Here is a 17,867-nt window from a genome sequence, read left to right as displayed (position 1 = left end):
TAGAGAAGGTGATAAGGCAGAAATCGAGTACCAAAACAAAGAGAGGGGAAATTAGTTTGGGTTTCCTATAGCCTAGTAGGGCAACTTTTGGCACATGTGAGTATAATACAAAACAGAAAAAAACTTTAAAATGCGAACACATAAAAATAGTTTGAAGAATTGGAAGTGCATACTGCCTTGAAAACTGAAAACATGTCTTGAAGTATCATCATATACCTGATACAGATACATGGATATTGCTACCTCCTAATAAACAAAGTACACAGTAACTATTTAAGCATCCCTAAGGAGGTGGCTAGAGATGGCTCAGTGGTTAAGATCACTTGCTGGTTTTGCAGAGGACCAGAATTTGATTTCTAAAACTCACATCACAATGACCTGTAGTTCCACCTACAAGAGATCTGGCATCTACTTCCTACTTTCAAGGTCTCTCACACACACACACACACACACACACACACACACACACACACACACACACACACAGAGAGAGAGAGAGAGAGAGAGAAAGAGAGAAAGAGAGAGAGAGATCGATCCACATAGATGGATGGACGAACAGACGGATGGCCAGTCAGCCAGCGAGACAAACAGAAAGATGAGAGGGGAGCCCTTTTGGGCAGCTGAGAATGTAGCTTAGTGGTAGAATTTGTATCTAGTGTGCATGAGGGTCCAAGTTTTAGCCCAATGCACATGCACTGACATAAAAATCTCTTAAGATCTTAGGAACTAAATATGCAATCAAACTGCTCTTCAGTTTAAAAGAAAAGGTATTTTAAAGCCTATGAAATTTCATACCCACAGTTTCTTAAAAATCACTCCCAAAAACCAAAACAAAACCAAACCTCAATAGAACAAAAACACTATCCTCCCAGACCTTCCTTCCTCTTGTATTTATAGACTTTCTAGTCCTCCCTCATGCACATAGCCACAACATTCTATAGTCCACACACTCATTTCACCACACACTCTCCTCACTCATTCAGCACCACCCTCTGTTGGGGAATAATATTTAAGGTGTGTTACCTTTGTTTATGTTGCATTTGTTTAACTCTGTGAAGCTGTGATACGTTGCCTATCTAAAACACCTGATGGTCTAATAAAGAACTGAATGGCCAATAGCAAGGCAGGAGAAAGGATAGGCAGGGCTGGCAGGCAAAGAGAATATATAAAAGAAGAAATCTGGGAGAAAGGAAGAGGCTGAAAAGGAGGAGGACACCAGGAGCCAGTCACCCAGCTATACAACCATCAACGGAGTAAGAAAGAAAGGTATACAAAAATAGAGAAAGTTAAAAGCCCAGAGGCAAAAGACAGATGGGTTAATTTAAAGTTAAGAAAAGCTGGCAAGAAACAAGCCAAGCTAAGGCTGGGCATTTATAAGTAAGAATAAGTCTCCATGTGATTTATTTGGGAGCTGGGCGGCGGCCCCCCCCAAAAAAGCAAAAACACCCAACAACAACCCTGCCTCTTGCTGTCAGTGCCTCATCACCCCCGCCCTCCACCAGGACTCCACTCACTCTGTGTCATCAAGCAGCTCTGCTGTTTCTTTTCTAGACTTGGTTTCATTTTTCTATGTATCATATGTGGTAAATGTATCTAAACCAAGTATTCCAACAGGCTGAAAATGGGCCATGACACAGATTGTAACTGTAAAAATAAGGAGTCACAGCCAGGCGTGGTGGCGCACGCCTTTAATCCCAGCACTTGGGAGGCAGAGGCAGGTGGATCTTTGTGAGTTCGAGGCCAGCCTGGGCTACCAAGTGAGCTCCAGGAAAAAGCGCAAAGCTACACAGAGAAACCCTGTCTCGAAAAAACCAGAAAAAACAAAAAAAAAAAAAAAAAATAAGGAGTCACATTAACAAAGAGAAGAACCTTTTCCCATTTCATATATCCAAGAATATGGAAAACAAAGAAAAAAATGAATGAAATAGGATTAAGTGAAGCAGATCAAATACTGTAATCTGTAAACAGTGGTTCTATGTGTGCATCAAAACCATAAAAAAACAAATATATATGTAAACCACAAAGAAACATCACAAAAACTCCAGAGAGGATACATGAGCAAGATATTGTTCCATAATAAAGCAATAAAATAAAAAACATGAATTGATCCTAAAATAGAAATAATGAAAACCCCTAAGTGTTGAAACTTTTTTTTTTTTTTTACAACTTTTGGTCTAATGGGAAAGAAACATAAATTGGAGAGATTTTACTTGACTGAGTTAATTATTTGGAAGAAAAATAAAAATTTTTGTTAGTGTCATGGGGACATGAAAAGGGATCATTTAAAAGATACAATCCTGAAAAGCAAAAATGGAACTCATGAATTATAAAAAATGTCATCATAGTGACCCCAAATCATTATCCAGGTCTATCAAGAGCATCCATGAATGTGCCCAAAATGATAAAGGTAGGCTGTTTCTCCATATGACACATACATGTATAAAGAGAATTAAGAAAACAACAGAAACAGTGTGGTGTATGGCTACCAGAGCCTCCTACATTCAAGGACCACCAGAATGCAAAAATCAGAGAACACTCTGAAAAGCCAATAGGATGAAACACTAAGAGTACACGCCAGAACAAAGGTAGAGGTTTGGACATGGATCATGAATAAAAGATCTGGGGTGAAGGAAATATCACTTTAACATGTGAATATAAATATGCACTATAAATATGCAACAGCCTAGGACTGTCATCAACTGCCACTGGACAAGGTTCGTAAGTGGAGAAAGCAAGAGCACTTGACTTTACCCACATACAGGAACTCATTCAAGGTTATCATAGGTATAAATAAAATTAAATACAACATTCTAAAAGAAGGCTTGGAAGAAATTATTTTAATAGATAAAAAATATTTTAAGAAATTTCTATTTTGATGATACTCAAATTTAAAAAAAATGAAACAATGTTGCTTATGTCCTAAGCAACAAAACTTGACCTTGCCTTCCTCAGCTTTATATATGATATTTCTGGGCTAGGGTTAGCAAATAAAAGCTGTACATATTTAAGACTGGTTGCATGATATTTTATATGCATATATATTATGAAAGTTTCCTATAGTAAATTGAATTACCATATGCATCACCTCACATAAGTAACTATTATTTCAAATAAAAAATTATTAAATATTCTCAATGAACATAGTAGCCAGAAGCACAAACAGTGCCTGTCCACGTGGCTCAAGAAGGGATGATCCACCCTAAGGCAATGGAGCCACAGGGTGGAATGCCACTGAGTATAAGGGAGTGATGGCAACACCCCATCCTGACTGGAGTGACTGCTGATGTACTTACATAACTTATAAACTTACAGCATACTTACCTCATCAATACTCCACATACAAATCCCACAGTCCCCATGACTGTGGGATAGACATTTTTAGTCCACAAACTCTACCAAGTGAGAATGACTTTTTAAAGTTCACTAAATTAGACTTAATATCGTAATGAACGTCTAAAATTAAAGGATTAAAAACATGAGTTTTCTGTTTTAAGATATTGCAAACCTGGGCCACTCCCAACATTACATGCTATACCCAAGGTGCTTTGTTCCCTAACTAAAATGGCAGAATTCAAATACAGATTGACCACACCCAAGACACTAACACAAAGAGACAAACCAAATAGTACTACTGAGAAAGATTAAAAAACAAAAAAAAAAAACTATTAACACTGATACCATGTGTTTTTTCCTCTAGGATGCCTTTTATGTACTCAACCACATTAATTAAAAGGAAAGGTTAAACAAACAAAACAAGACTTTGCAAAAATAAAACAATAAACAAAAGTCATGGGACTGCAGGCATTCATTCTTAAGAATCAATATTTGTGGAGACCGGCCCCCAGCTCACATCCTGCCCCGGACTTCCCTTCTGGACAGGAGGTGAGTGCCTGGGCTCAGCCTAGATCCCATCCCTGGGCACCAGCCACTCCAGGGAAAACCTGCCCAACTTGGCCCCAGGTTCTGGCCACCGGGCAGGATCCCTTCTACCTGTACTGAGAAGACTACGCCTTCTCCAAGACCTCCGCAGACCCTGCAATCTCCATGCCCTGCCCCCATGCCCATCCGCCCAAGACCCCAGGCACTTCCTGAGACTTAGAGACAGGCCCCCAGCTCCCATCCTGTCCCGGACTTCCCATCTGGACAAGAGCTCCCATCCTGCCCCACACATCCCATCTGGACAAGAGCTCCCATCCTGTCCTGGACTTCCCATCTGGACAAGAGCTCCCATCCTGCTCTGGACATCCCATCTGGACAAGAGCTCCCATCCTGCTCTGGACCTCCCATCTGGACAAGAGAGAGAGACTTCCTGAATCTGTCAGCTCTGTCTGGACCAAGTGTGCTGCTAAGACCAAGAACGAACTACAAGGAGATGGGCAGACATCAAGGCAGAAAAACATATAACAAAATGAAGAGCAATACAGCATCACCAGAACCTAGCCCGCCTCCAACATCTAGACCTAAACATCAAAAATTGGAAGAAGCAGAAGACAAGAGCCTTATGAATAACATCATGAAGAAGGTAGAGGCTTATATGGAGGAAAAGACAAACAAAAAATGGGAAGAACGCTATAAAAACTGGAGGAAAGGACAAATAAAGTAGAAGAAAACAATAAAGCCCTGGAAGAAGACGATAAAGCCCTGAAAGAAAATCATGAAAAAGCAATGAAACAGATGAAGGAAACATTCCAAGACCTGAAAAGGGAAATAGAAAAAATGAAGAAGAAACAAACAGAGGGAATGCTGGAAATAGAAAATCTGAGTAAACGATCGGGAACTTCAGATGCAAGTATAACCAACAGAGTGCAAAAGATGGAAGAGAGGATCTTTGGCATTGAAGATACGGTAGAAGAAATAGATTCATCAGTCAAAGAAAACACTAAAGCCAACAAAGTCATGAACCAAAATGTCCAAGAAATTTGGGACACCATGAAAAGACCAAACCTATGAATAATAGGGATAGAAGAAGGAGAAGAATACCAATTCAAAGGCACAGAAAATATATTAAACAAGATCATAGAAGAAAACGTTCCCAACTTAAAGAAGGAAATGCCTATGAAGATACAATAAGCCTACAGAACACCAAACAGACTAGACCCCTGAAAAAAGAACCCTGGCCACAAAATAATTAAACAAATAAATGTACAGAATAAAGAAAGAATATTAAGAGCAGCAAAGGAAAAAGGCCAAGTGACTTATAAAGGCAAACCCATCAGAATAACAACCGATTTCTCAATGGAGACTTTGAAAGCCAGAAGGACCTGGACAGATGTAATACAGACACTAAGAGACCATGGATGCCAGCCTAGACTAATATATCCAGCAAAACTTTCAATCATCATAGACGGAGTGAACAAGACATTCCAAGACAAAGCTAGATTTAAACAATACTTATCGACAAACCCAGCCCTACAGAAAGCACAGGAAGGAAAATTCCCACCTAAGGAAGTCAGATACACCCTCAAAAACACAGGCAATAGATAAAGCCACAGCAGTAAACCCCATAGAAGAGAAGTACACACACAATACCACCAAAAAATAACAGGAATGAACAATCACTGGTCACTAATATCCCTTAATATCAATGGACTTAATTAACCTATAAAAAGACACAGGCTTACAAAATGGATACGAAAGCAGGACCCATCTTTCCGCTGCATACAAGAAACACACCTCAAATTCAAAGATAGACACTACCTAAAAATAAAAGGCTGGGAAAAGACTTTCCAATCAAACAGTCTTAAGAAACAAGTGCGTGTAGCCATCCTGATATCCAGCAAAATAGACTTCAAACTAAAATCAATAAAAAGAGATCAAGAAGGGCATTACATACTCATCACAGGAAAGATCCACCAAGATGAAGTTTCAATTCTGAACATTTATGCCCCAAACACAAGGGCACCCACGTATGTAAAAGAAACATTACTAAAGCTTAAACCACATATAAAACTCCACACATTAATAGTGGGAGACTTCAACACCCCACTTTCACCACTGGACAGATCTCCCAAATTGAAACTTAACAGAAAAATAAAGGACTTAACTGATGTTATGACTCAAATGGACTTAATCGATACCTACAGAACGTTCCATCCTAACAAAAAAGAATATACCTTCTTCTCAGCACCCCATGGAACCTTCTCTAAAATCGACGACATACTTGGCCACAAAGCAAATCTCAACAGATACAAAACAATTGGAATAATCTCTTGTGTTCTATCAGACCACCATGGTTTAAAGTTACATTTCAACAACAACAAAAACTACAGAAAACCTACAATCTCATGGAAACTGAATAATGCTCAACTGAATCACCAATGGGTTAAGGAAGAAATAAAGAAATTAAAGACTTCCTAGAGATCAACGAAAATAAGAGCACAACATACCCAAACTTATGGGACACTATGAAAGCAGTGCTAAGAGGGAAATTCATAGCACTAAATGCCCACATAAAGAAGTTGGAGAAATCTCACATTAGTGACTTAACAGCACACCTGAAAGCTCAAGAACAAGAAGAAGCAAAGTCTCCCAGGAAGAATAGATGTCAGGAAATCATCAAATTGAGAGCTGAAATCAATAAAAGAGAACAACACAAAAAAATTAATGAAATGAAGAGATGGTTCTTTGAGAAAATCAACAAGATAGACAAGCCCCTATCCAAACTAACCAAAAGACAGAGAGAGAACATCCAAATTAACAAAATCAGAAATGAAAAGGGGGACAGAACAACAGATAATGAAGAAATTCAGAAAATTATCAGGTCATACTTCAAAAACCTCTGCTCCACAAAACTGGAAAATCTAAAAGAAATGGATAATTTTCTGGATTGGTACCACATACCTAAGTTTAATCAAGACCAGATAAACTATTTAAATAGTCCAATAACCCCTAAGGAAACAGAAACAGTCATTAAAAGTCTCCCAACCAAAAAAAGCCCAGGACCAAATGGTTTCAGCACAGAATTCTACCAGATCTTCAAAGAAGAGTTAATACCAATACTCTCTAAATTGTTTTACACAATAGAAACAGAAGGAACATTACCAAACTCCTTCTATGAGGCTACAATTACCCCAATTCCTAAACCATACAAAGATACAACAAGAAAGAGAACTACAGACCAATCTCCCTCATGAACATTGATGCAAAAATACTCAATGAAATACTGGCAAACAGACTCCAAGAACATATCAAAACAATTATCCACCATGATCAAGTAGGCTTCATCCCAGGGATGCAAGGGTGGTTCAACATACGAGAGTCCCATCAATGTAATACACCACATAAACAAACGCAAAGAAAAAAACCACATGATCATCTCACTAGATGCACAAAAGGCATTTGACTAAATTCAACACTCTTTCATGATAAAGGTCTTGGAGTGATCAGGAATACAGGGAACATACCTAAAACATAATAAAGGCAATTTACAGCAAGCCAACAGCCAACATCAAATTAAATGGAGAGAAACTCAAAGCGATTCCACTAAAATCAGGAACAAGGCAAGGTTGTTCGCTCTTCCCATACTTATTCAATATAGTACTTGAAGTTCTAGCTAGAGCAATAAGACAACATAAGGAGATTAAGGGGGTACAAATTGGAAAGGAAGAAGTCAAGCTTTCCCTATTTGCAGATGACATGATAGTATACGATAGTATACTTGAGCGACCCCAAAGATTCAACCAAGAAACTGATACAGCCTATAAACACCTTCAGCAACATAGCAGGATACAAGATCAACTCAAAAAAATCAGTAGCCCTCCTATATACAATTGACAAACAGGCTTAGAAAGAAATCAGAGATACATCACCCTTTACAATAGCCACAAATGACATAAAATACCTTGGGGTAACACTAACCAAGCAAGTGAAGGACCTATATGACAAGAACTTCAAGTCTCTGAAAAAAGAAATTGAAGAAGATGTCAGAAAATGGAAAAATATTCCATGCTCATGGATAGGCAGGACTAACATAGTAAAAATGGCAATTTCACCAAAAGCAATCTACAGATTCAATGCAATCCCTATCAAAATACCAACACAATTCTTCACAGACCTGGAAAGAATAATACTAAACTTCATAAGGAAAAACAAAAAACCCAGGATAGCCAAAAGAATCCTGTACAATAAAACAACCTCTGGAGGCATCACGATCCCTGATTTCAAGCTCTACTATAGAGTTACAGTAATAAAAAACAGCTTGGTATTGGCATAAAAACTGACATGTGGACTAATGGAATCGAACTGAAGACCCTGACATTAATCAGCACACCTATGAATATATAATTTTTGACAAAGTAGCCAAAAGTGTACAATGGAAAAAAGAAAGCATCTTCAACAAATGGTGCTGGCATAACTGGATATCAATGTGTAGAAGGCTGCAAATAGATCCATATCTATGACCGTGCACAAAACTTAAGTCCAAGTGGATCAAAGACCTCAATATAAATCCAGCTACTCTGAACCTGCTAGAAGAGAAAGTAGGAAGTAGTCTTGAACACATTGGCATAGGAGATCACTTCCTAAATATAACACCAGTAGCTCAGACACTGAGAGAAATAATCAATCAATCAATGGGACCTCTTCAAACTGAGAAGCTTTTTTAGGGCAAAGGATATGGTCAACAAGGCAAAGCAACAGCCTACAGAATGGGAAAAGGTCTTCACCAACCCCACATTTGACAGAGGACGGATATCCAGAATATATAAGGAACTGAAGAAATTAGACATCAAAATGTCCAACATTCCAACTAAGAAATGGGCTATAGAACTAAACAGAATTCCCAACAGAGGAAACTCAAATGGCTGAAAGACATTTAAGGAATTGCTCAACATCCCTAATTATGGAAATGCAAATCAAAACAACTATGAGATACCACCTTAGGCCTGTCAGAATGGCTAAGATCAAAACCACCGAAGACACCTTATGCTGGAGAGGATGTGGAGCTAGGGAAACTCTCCTCCACTGCTGGTGGGAATGCAAGCTGGTACAACCACTTTGGAAATCAATATGTTGCCTTCTTTAGAAATTGGGAATCAATCTCCCCCAAGATCCAGCTATACCACTCTTGGGCATATACCCAAGGAATGCTCAATCATACCACAAGAGCACTTGCTCAGCTATGTTCATATCAGCATTGTTTGTAATAGCCAGAACCTGGAAACAACCTAGATGCCCTTCAACTGAAGAATGGATAAATAAAATGTGGTACATATACACAATCAAATACTACACAGCAGAGAAAAAACAATGACATCATGAGGTTTGCAGGCAAATGGATGGATCTAGAAAAAATCATCCTGAGTGAGGTAACCCAGACTCAGAAAGACAAACATGGTATGTACTCACTCATAGGAGGATACTAGATGTGGAACAAGGATGACTGGACTGCTACTCACAACACCAGGGAGGCTACCTGGAAAACAGGACCCCAAGAAAGACACGGATCGCACAATGATAGAGAAAAGGATGAGATCTACATGAACAGCCTGGATGTAAGTGGGGGTAATGAAGGGAAAGGGTCGAGGGAAAGAGAGCTTGGGGGAGCGGGAGATCCCAGCTGGATCAAGAACAGAGAGGGAGAACAAGGAATAGGAGACCTTGGTAAATGAAGACCACATGAGAATAGGAAGAAGCAAAGTGCTAGAGAGGCCCACAGAAATCCACAAAATGCCCCACAATAGACTGCTGGCAATGGTCGAAGACAGCCCGAATTGACCTACTCTAGTGATAGGATGGCCAAACACCTTAATTTGTCGTGCTAGAAACCCCATCCAATGACTGAGGGAACTGGATGCAGAGATCCACGGCCAGGTCCAGGGTAGAGCTCCAGGAGTCCAATTGGCGAGAAAGAGGAGGGTTTATATGAATGAGAATTGTTGAGACCAAGGTTGGATAAAGCACAGGGACAAATAGCCAAATGAGTGGAAACACATGAAGTATGAACCAATGGCTGCGGGGCCCCCAACTGGATCAGGCCCTCTGAATAGGTGAGACCATTGATTGGCTTGATCTGTTTGGGAGGCATCCAGGCAGTGGGAATGGGTCCTATGCTCAGCGCATTAGTTGGCTGTTTGAAACCTGGGACTTATGCAGGGACATTTGACACAGCCTGGGAGGAGGGCACTGGACCTGACTGGACTGAGTCTACTAGGTTGATCTCAATCCTTAGGGGAGTCTTTGCCCTGGAGGAGATGGGAATGGGGGAAGTGGGCTGGGGGAGGGGAGGGGGGAGAACAAGGGAATCTGTGGCTGATATGTAGAATTAAATTATATTGTAAAATAAAATACAATAAAATAAAAATTAAATTTTAGAACAAAAGAATCAATATCTGCTTTACAAATAATTTAAAAAATACCCAAGTGACCATATTGTAGGCCACGTCTTTCCAACTTCAGTTCTGTGAGAATACTGAATTAAGACTCTTTTTTTCAAAGACCCTACAGATATATGCACATGTGCATGTACACACACACACACACACACACACACACACACACACACACACACACGGTGTTCTGCAGCTTTATAATGGCACCTCTGTGATTTGGTAATGTCTGGTAATGTGCAGATGTAAAAACCTTGTTTCGTTATTACTATTTCTACCCAGGTGAATAATATTTTTCTCCATCCAATTTTAAAACAATGTCAAGATTCAGGCTACTGGAAAAGGTGTGAACATTCTTCTGGCAGTTAAATACTGAGCTCTTCTGAAGTGAAGAAGTCTTAATGTCTATCTGGAGATGATGCAGTGTTTTGAATAAGGTCCTTGGCACACCAGGCAATGGAAGAATTTCATCATTGGGCAATGGGGACACTGTACAAACCCATGTAAAATCTCAGATTATGTAATTATAGAAAACATTTCACTATCTATGAAGGTTGTACACAGACTTTATAGAGTTTTGTTTTTCTTATGCCTTAAATTCTGTTCAGAAGTCAAAACAAAGGAGACCTGAGGATATGTATGCATATTTTAGTGTGTTGGCACACTCTCAGAAATCTAAAAACGCTGCCCAGGAAAAAAATCAATAACAAAATCCCAACAATTTTTGAAACAGGAAGAAAGAACTATTTCACACATTCTGTCAATGAATTTACTGCATCTGGGATACATCTCTTTACAAACAGCTCTGACTTTCATGATTGCAACAAGTTGTATACTTAAAATACCCTGATTTTATTTTATTCACAAAAGCATTTTTCCTACTTCATATTATTTATAAAACTTATAATTTCTTCTTCTGGTAAATTTTACATTGCAGATTTGATCAACATTTTGTGAAGATGCAAATCAATAGCTTATGCTGTCTAAACTGGGAACCTCCATCAAATTAGGAGGGATAAAAGACTGAATCTCAAGAATGATTATATTAACTAATCTAAGTTTGCATGGCCACATCTGGCTGATTGCTACCATTGTCCAAACAGCACAACCTCAGGAAAGTCATGGCTGCAAGCTTAGAAGCTTTATCATTGCTCATGTTTCCTTAGCTCACCTGTGATCCTAAGGACAGGTTCCTAACTATGACCTGCCAGCAATGCAAACAAACCAACAATCACCAAGAGAAGCATGGGACTGTCAACTATCAATCACACAGTAACTAGAGTTGCTTCTAGTAATAATCATTTAAAGTTTTTAATTCATTTTCCCCTCTAATGTTAACATCTTTGAACAAGTCATAACATGTTTTTGAAACATTCCTAGCAAAACTAGTTACGTCATTTAGCCTTGGAACTGGAGCATCAGCCCTGAAATTGTCTTCTCCTTTAAAGTTTTCTGCATACCATCTCCTCTTTGTCATAACTTAGTTCCTATTCCCTCAGGGCTCCGCTTCCTACTCAGAACTGCTGTGGAGAATCATTTTTGCATCTCTTTCTGTATTCTTTCTTTACATTTTCTTTTATCCGGCTTTCCTCAGATCTCTTTTCCTCTCTTTCCTCTTGCACTAATGACACATTATCCTGTGGAAGAAAATCGGAAGCTTTGTTTCTTTGTTTAACAGCTCTATTAGTTTAAAGAACCTAGTTCTAGTTCTAGTTCTAAACTAGTTATAGAAGTAGTTTAAAGAATGGGTTTAATAAATCTCAGAATTTCCCTTTGTCCTACTTCTGGAGACCAACACACATTCATCTGCAGAAGAAGCAGGATGAAGATGATGATGAAGAGCAATGGACAAAGACAAGAACAATAGCAATGGCCATGTATGAGGATATTTAGAACCTTGCCTTTTCAGTTCACATTTATAAAGTGAAAAGTTTAACAATTCTTATGATAAGTAGACTCAAATATACTGCAAGGAAAAGACAAAGGAAGGTACTTTATGATAAAACCTAGATAGCTGGTCCAATATAATGAGTATACACCATATATTACAAGTTATTAAGAAAAGGCAATGGTAATCACTGGGTATATTAAAACACCTAAGTATTTAGCATTGTTCTGAAATGTCATTGCACACAAGAAGCTATTTATCCATTTTAGATACATACATAAAAAAATTCACAAGGAATTCATTAGATAATTGAAGAAAAGGACAACTTAGGACCCAATATATAGCATCAACTCTTAGGATGCTTTATAGTTTATCAGCAGATCTGAAAGACATTTGGCCTAGATCCTCCTTGATAATCAGCAAAGTGTAAAGCCAAGGACAGGAAATGCAAGACTCCAATTACTGGTCAGAAGAATTAGATCCGCATCCTATTTCTAGCCCTGGGATGAAACAGTGACTTCCTTAACAGCCTGGGAAGTCATTCACTGATAATTACCTTAGCTTTGGTCCCTGGAGCCTGAAATTTCATAGGCTTACCATTATTAACAGGGCCACCATTACTGTTAATATGAAGCTGGGGACTTCATGAAACATTGTTCCCTCCTGTAGGAGTCAGTCTAAATGGGCCTACCAATCACCCAGAAAGGAAAGCTATCTGTTACAAAAACCTCAGAAATTGTATCAACCCTGCCTAAAGTATAGATGGGCAGTAGTCCCTGTGTTTCCTCTCAGCCTTTGGGAATGTTGTACTTGACTCTGCAATAAACCTTACCTATATTTACATTCTACGCTGTGGGTCTCCTAGGAATTCTTTCAGTGGAGATCACAAAAACTGAGGGACAAAGGTGAGGCTAGGGCAAGATCCCTGTGACATCAATTATTGCCATTTCTGAAAATACTGAAAAGGAAAAGATGACTGTTGGCCTGGAGTCATCAAAAAGAACTTAGGAAAATAAGCTAGGCTCTATTGGAAAAAGCCAACCCATCAAAGAAAGAGAATAGATTTGCAAACTGAGTAAAGTGTGTAAAGGAAAACAGAGAGAGTGGCCAGAGTGTGGAGGGTAGAATACTTGTGAAGGGGTATCCAGGACGTCAGTGAAAACACACAAGTAAGAAAAAGGTGAGGGGGCGGCAGTCAGCTTGGGTGAGAGATGAGTATCACGAAAAAGAAATTAAATGTGATGGAAGCAACACAGCAGATACTGCAAAAGGAGATGTCAAGTGCTACAAGCAGTCTATTCGAGTTTGCTTTCTGTTGGTGTAATAAAGACCATGGCAAAAGCAACACTGGGGTGGGGGAGGGCTTACCTGGCTTACAGGTTCCAGTCTACCATCACAGGAAGCCAAGACAGGAGCCTGGAGTTGGGAACTGAAGCAGAGACCACCAAGGAACACTGCTTGCTGGCTCAACCTGCTCACATTCAGCTATCATTCTTGTATAAGAGTAAGCCCACATGCCCAGGGATGGCACTGGCCACGCTGGGCTGGGCCTTCTCACATCAATTAGCAATTAAGTTAAAATCCCTACACACATGTCCACAGGCCAATCCAATGGAGGAAATTCCCTAGGTGAGAGTCCCTCTTCCCAGATGTGTCGAGGTTGGTCAAGTTGATCAAAGCTATTACACAGTCTAACAGATGAAATGCAGCAGAGAGGCTATCACACAGTCTAACAGATGAAATGCAGCAGAGAGGAAACCACAATGGCAGAGAACAGGTTACAACAGTGAAGTGAGGCAGCAGCAGTGACACACAGCAGGGGGTGAAGGACAGTTAAAGAATAAAAAAAACAATCAGTTAGTCTGAAGGCCTATCAAGAAAGAGGCAAAGGGAAAGAGAAAGCTTCAAAGACGAGGCAGCATTCCTATCAGTAAAGGGAGAATCAAAGACTGGTAACACATTTGATCACAGTATCTAAAACACATAAAATCCCATGTGGTAGCACATCGTTGCTGAGCATCTGGCTTAACCCATGCATGCCAGATGAGGCCCCCCAGCATCTTTCAAGGGAAGATACTGAGTTATGCCGTGCTAATAAAAAGCACAACTATACAAGGCCCAGAAATAATTTTTAAAACAATGCCTCTTTTATGGATAAAAACTATAGGATATCTTGTATTTGCCTGCAAACAATCCAGTAGGAAAGAGTGTATGTGAGGCAATAATAACCCCAGTTAGCAGCTAAAGATGAATGGGGCATATATACAGGTAAGAATGGAAACTCCCTCAACACATTTGTCCATTTAAAGGAACCTAATGACTTACATAGACATACTTTTTTTTAAAGAATAATGCTGTATAATGAGAATGACATTTGTAAGTAATTTTTATTAAAAAGGATAAAATTAACATAGCTATTTTTGCATATAAATGCAAAAAATGAATAAAAGCTGATAAAATCCCTGCTTTGTTCAACATTGCCTTTCCATAAAGCTGTAAACTTTAGTTGAAGTCATGAAGAATTAATAAATGGCAACAATTACTCACATGCTAAGATTTTAAAAGTCAAGACTAATATCAGTAAGACATATGAACAGTATACACTGTGTTGCACCCAACCAAACACTACACATCTTATGTATGTCAATGCCTCAGGGAAAACTGACAGTATCAGCAGCTACTAATAAATGTCTAGATGTTAGTTGAAATATTTTACCTTTTATAGTTGCACCCTAATTAAAAAATGTTACATACAATTGTGTTCATGAAAGTCTGGTATTCACCTTAAAGTCTGGATTCAGGATTCTCTTTTAAGTAAATGTTTAACTGAGATACTAAGGTAATCTGAAGGATTTGCTTTGGATAACTGCCTTTTGGATGCACATTTTAATGCTAAACACACTAGATTCCAAGCACTGAATTTTAACCACTGCAATTTTAAACATGACAGAATCCAAAGACTTATGCCTGACAGTATTTCACTGCCTGAAAAATAACAGCGAAGTTGACCAAAGAATTGACAGTCTTACCTTTTGTCTACTCAGCTTTGTTAGGTGCCTAAAACCAGTGAAGAATAAGAACTAAATCACTAGATTCCCTTATACACTATAATTACTTTTCAAATAAAGATACATTGTGTGTGATTGTGTTTGTATATATATGAAATCTTCAAGGAATAAAATCTAAAGGGACATGTTGCTACCAAAATGGAACTAAAAAGATTCATTCAATCTGGAAGTGGCATTCTAAAATAGCTACACCTCACTTCATATTTTGTAGTGAAATTCTGAAAGCTTGCCTGCGAAGCTTAGATGAGTACTGGGATACAGTGCAGCTATAACTCCTTAGGTGCTACAATTTACAACTCTTTTTGCAGCTCTGTAAATCACTATAAACACCATGTATATTTTCCAATAGAACATATAAGGATAGCCTTAAAGCTGTTTTTCATGTAAAACGCTGGCATATTTATAATAAACATTCATCTAATTAGTCTTAAAAAATCTAGAAGAAATTATTTACTAAAGGCCTAACAGTGTTATTTGGAGAAGATTCTTATAAATTAGGGCCGAATCTCAGATCTGCCATGTGCCCTCTGTGTTGCTGTGTGGCACCGAGCCAGTCATTCAACTTCTCCTACCCTCAATTTCCTCATCTGTCCCATGAGACTCACGAGAACACCTAATTCTCAGTCTAGGAGTTAAATGAGCCAGTCTACAGAACGATCTCAGAGCCAAATGGCACATGGCAGACATTATAAATCGCCAGCCAACTGTGACACTGTACTGTCACAGCCATGATCCTCATCGAAGATTGCTGCTTCTACACAAATGTGGATGTACAAATTTCTCAATGCTTTCCTTAGTAAATAAAAGTAGATTTGCAATTTTGGACACACAATGTTTCATAGTCTTCATCAATGAAAACAGCCAAGCAGCAACCCTAAAGTGAACTATGAGAATTATAGCAGCTCGAACTTGAGATTTAATTGGGAAAGTGAGTAACTATGTGCACATATAATGGCTTTAAGCAATTTCAAAACACCGCATATGACTTGAGGCAAACAAAGAGGCTTTCTTTTTCCTATAACTGGACCAAAAAAAAAAAAAATGCCAATCTGCATTATTCACTACTGTCTTAGTTACTGCTCTATTGCTGTAAAGAGACTCCATGACCAAGCCAACTCTCATGAAGAAAACATTTAAGGCAGACCTGTTTACAGTTTTAGAGGGTTAGTTCCTGATTATCATAGGGGAGCACATGGCAGCAGGCATGGTGCTGGAAAAATGGCTGAGAATTCTGATGCAGGCAGCAATCAGAGAACTTAGACCTGGCACAGGCATTTGAATGGTCAAAGCCCATCCCAGTCACATACTTCTTCCAACAAGGCTGCACTTCTTAACTCCTGCAAATAGTTCATCAACTGGGGACTAAGCATGCAAATATATAAGTCTACGAGGGCATTCTCATTCAAACCACTCATACTCTGCTATACCTCTTGTTTCTCAGACACACCAAACCTTGCCGCCCTTTCTTTCTGGGCCTTTGCTCCCATGAATCTCATGGCAAGGGTTAAGGGAGGTCTTGTTTTCTAGATATGTTCCTCCATTGTGAAGACTAACTTAAATGTAATCCCTTCAGAAAGCATACCCTGATCATCTTTGTGTTTTACTTAACCTTACTGGACCTAGATATATGCTCCTATGGCTCTTTTGTTTTGTTTTGTTTTTCAAGAAAGGGTTTCTTTGTGTGCCCCTGGATGTCCTGGAACTTGCTGTGTATCTGGCCAGCCTTGAACTCACAGGAATCCACCTGCCTCTGCCTCCTGAGTGCTGGGATTAAAGGTGTGTGCCACCACCACATGGCTTCTATAGCTCTTTTTAATGCTCTCCATCTTCTCCCTTTCCCATCATAAACAGGAGTCCACAAGAGCACAAGTGTCTCAGCTCTTAGTGTGTGGCTAACACTAGCTATGTCTAACCATCTACTCAGATTAAGGCAGTGATGCCTAAATATTCTATACTACTCCTAAACAACAATAAAGCTCTCTGAACTCAGAATAAAAGCTTTACTCAATTTTTTTAATCAAGAACACACAGCATTAACATACTTCAGCAATGCTCTGAGTGGCCCTTAAGAAAGACAGGGACCAATCAAGAGCCAGTCATGTGGCCGCCCAAGCTATGGAAGCAGCAAGGCCCCAGCCACAAGAGTATTCTTAAAACCTTTACTCTAGCTGTTATTTGTAATCGTATTTCTCTAAAACCAATTCCAAACCTCTAAGGAGTGACTACAAGTTTATACCTTACCCTACTGGAAAGAAAAATATTTCTATTTGTGTTTGACTTTAAACTATTCGTATTATATTTTGGATAAAAGTAATTAGCAGAATTATACATGAATCACTATCATTAAGTTTACAAATTCCTGCTGAGCATCTATTTTTTTCCCTGTTTATTCTAGCTGCAAAGGTAACACACAGAAACTTGTTAACGTATACCCAAATCGCAGGTGTAACAGAGTCCTGCAAACTTGCTTTGGATTGATTTCATTTCCAGTCTGAGAGGGTAGAGTTTCACGTCCTTAAAAGTAACCTCTAAACAGTCATCTTGCCCACAGTAGTATCACCTTATGATTTAGTCAGACTGAGGCAG

General features: G+C 39.0%; 1 protein-coding gene across 4 annotated transcripts in view; it reads right to left on the bottom strand.

Annotated features, from left to right (window-relative positions):
- The window catches only part of Tpk1 (thiamin pyrophosphokinase 1), a 334,542-nt gene that overhangs the window by 247,165 nt on the left and 69,510 nt on the right, over nt 1-17,867 (bottom strand). The gene's annotated exons all lie outside the window — the stretch shown is intronic.

Source organism: Peromyscus leucopus, chromosome 3 (genome assembly GCF_004664715.2).
Source record: "Peromyscus leucopus breed LL Stock chromosome 3, UCI_PerLeu_2.1, whole genome shotgun sequence".
NCBI lineage: Eukaryota > Metazoa > Chordata > Mammalia > Rodentia > Cricetidae > Peromyscus > Peromyscus leucopus.
This window is presented reverse-complemented; position numbering and strand designations above follow the sequence as displayed.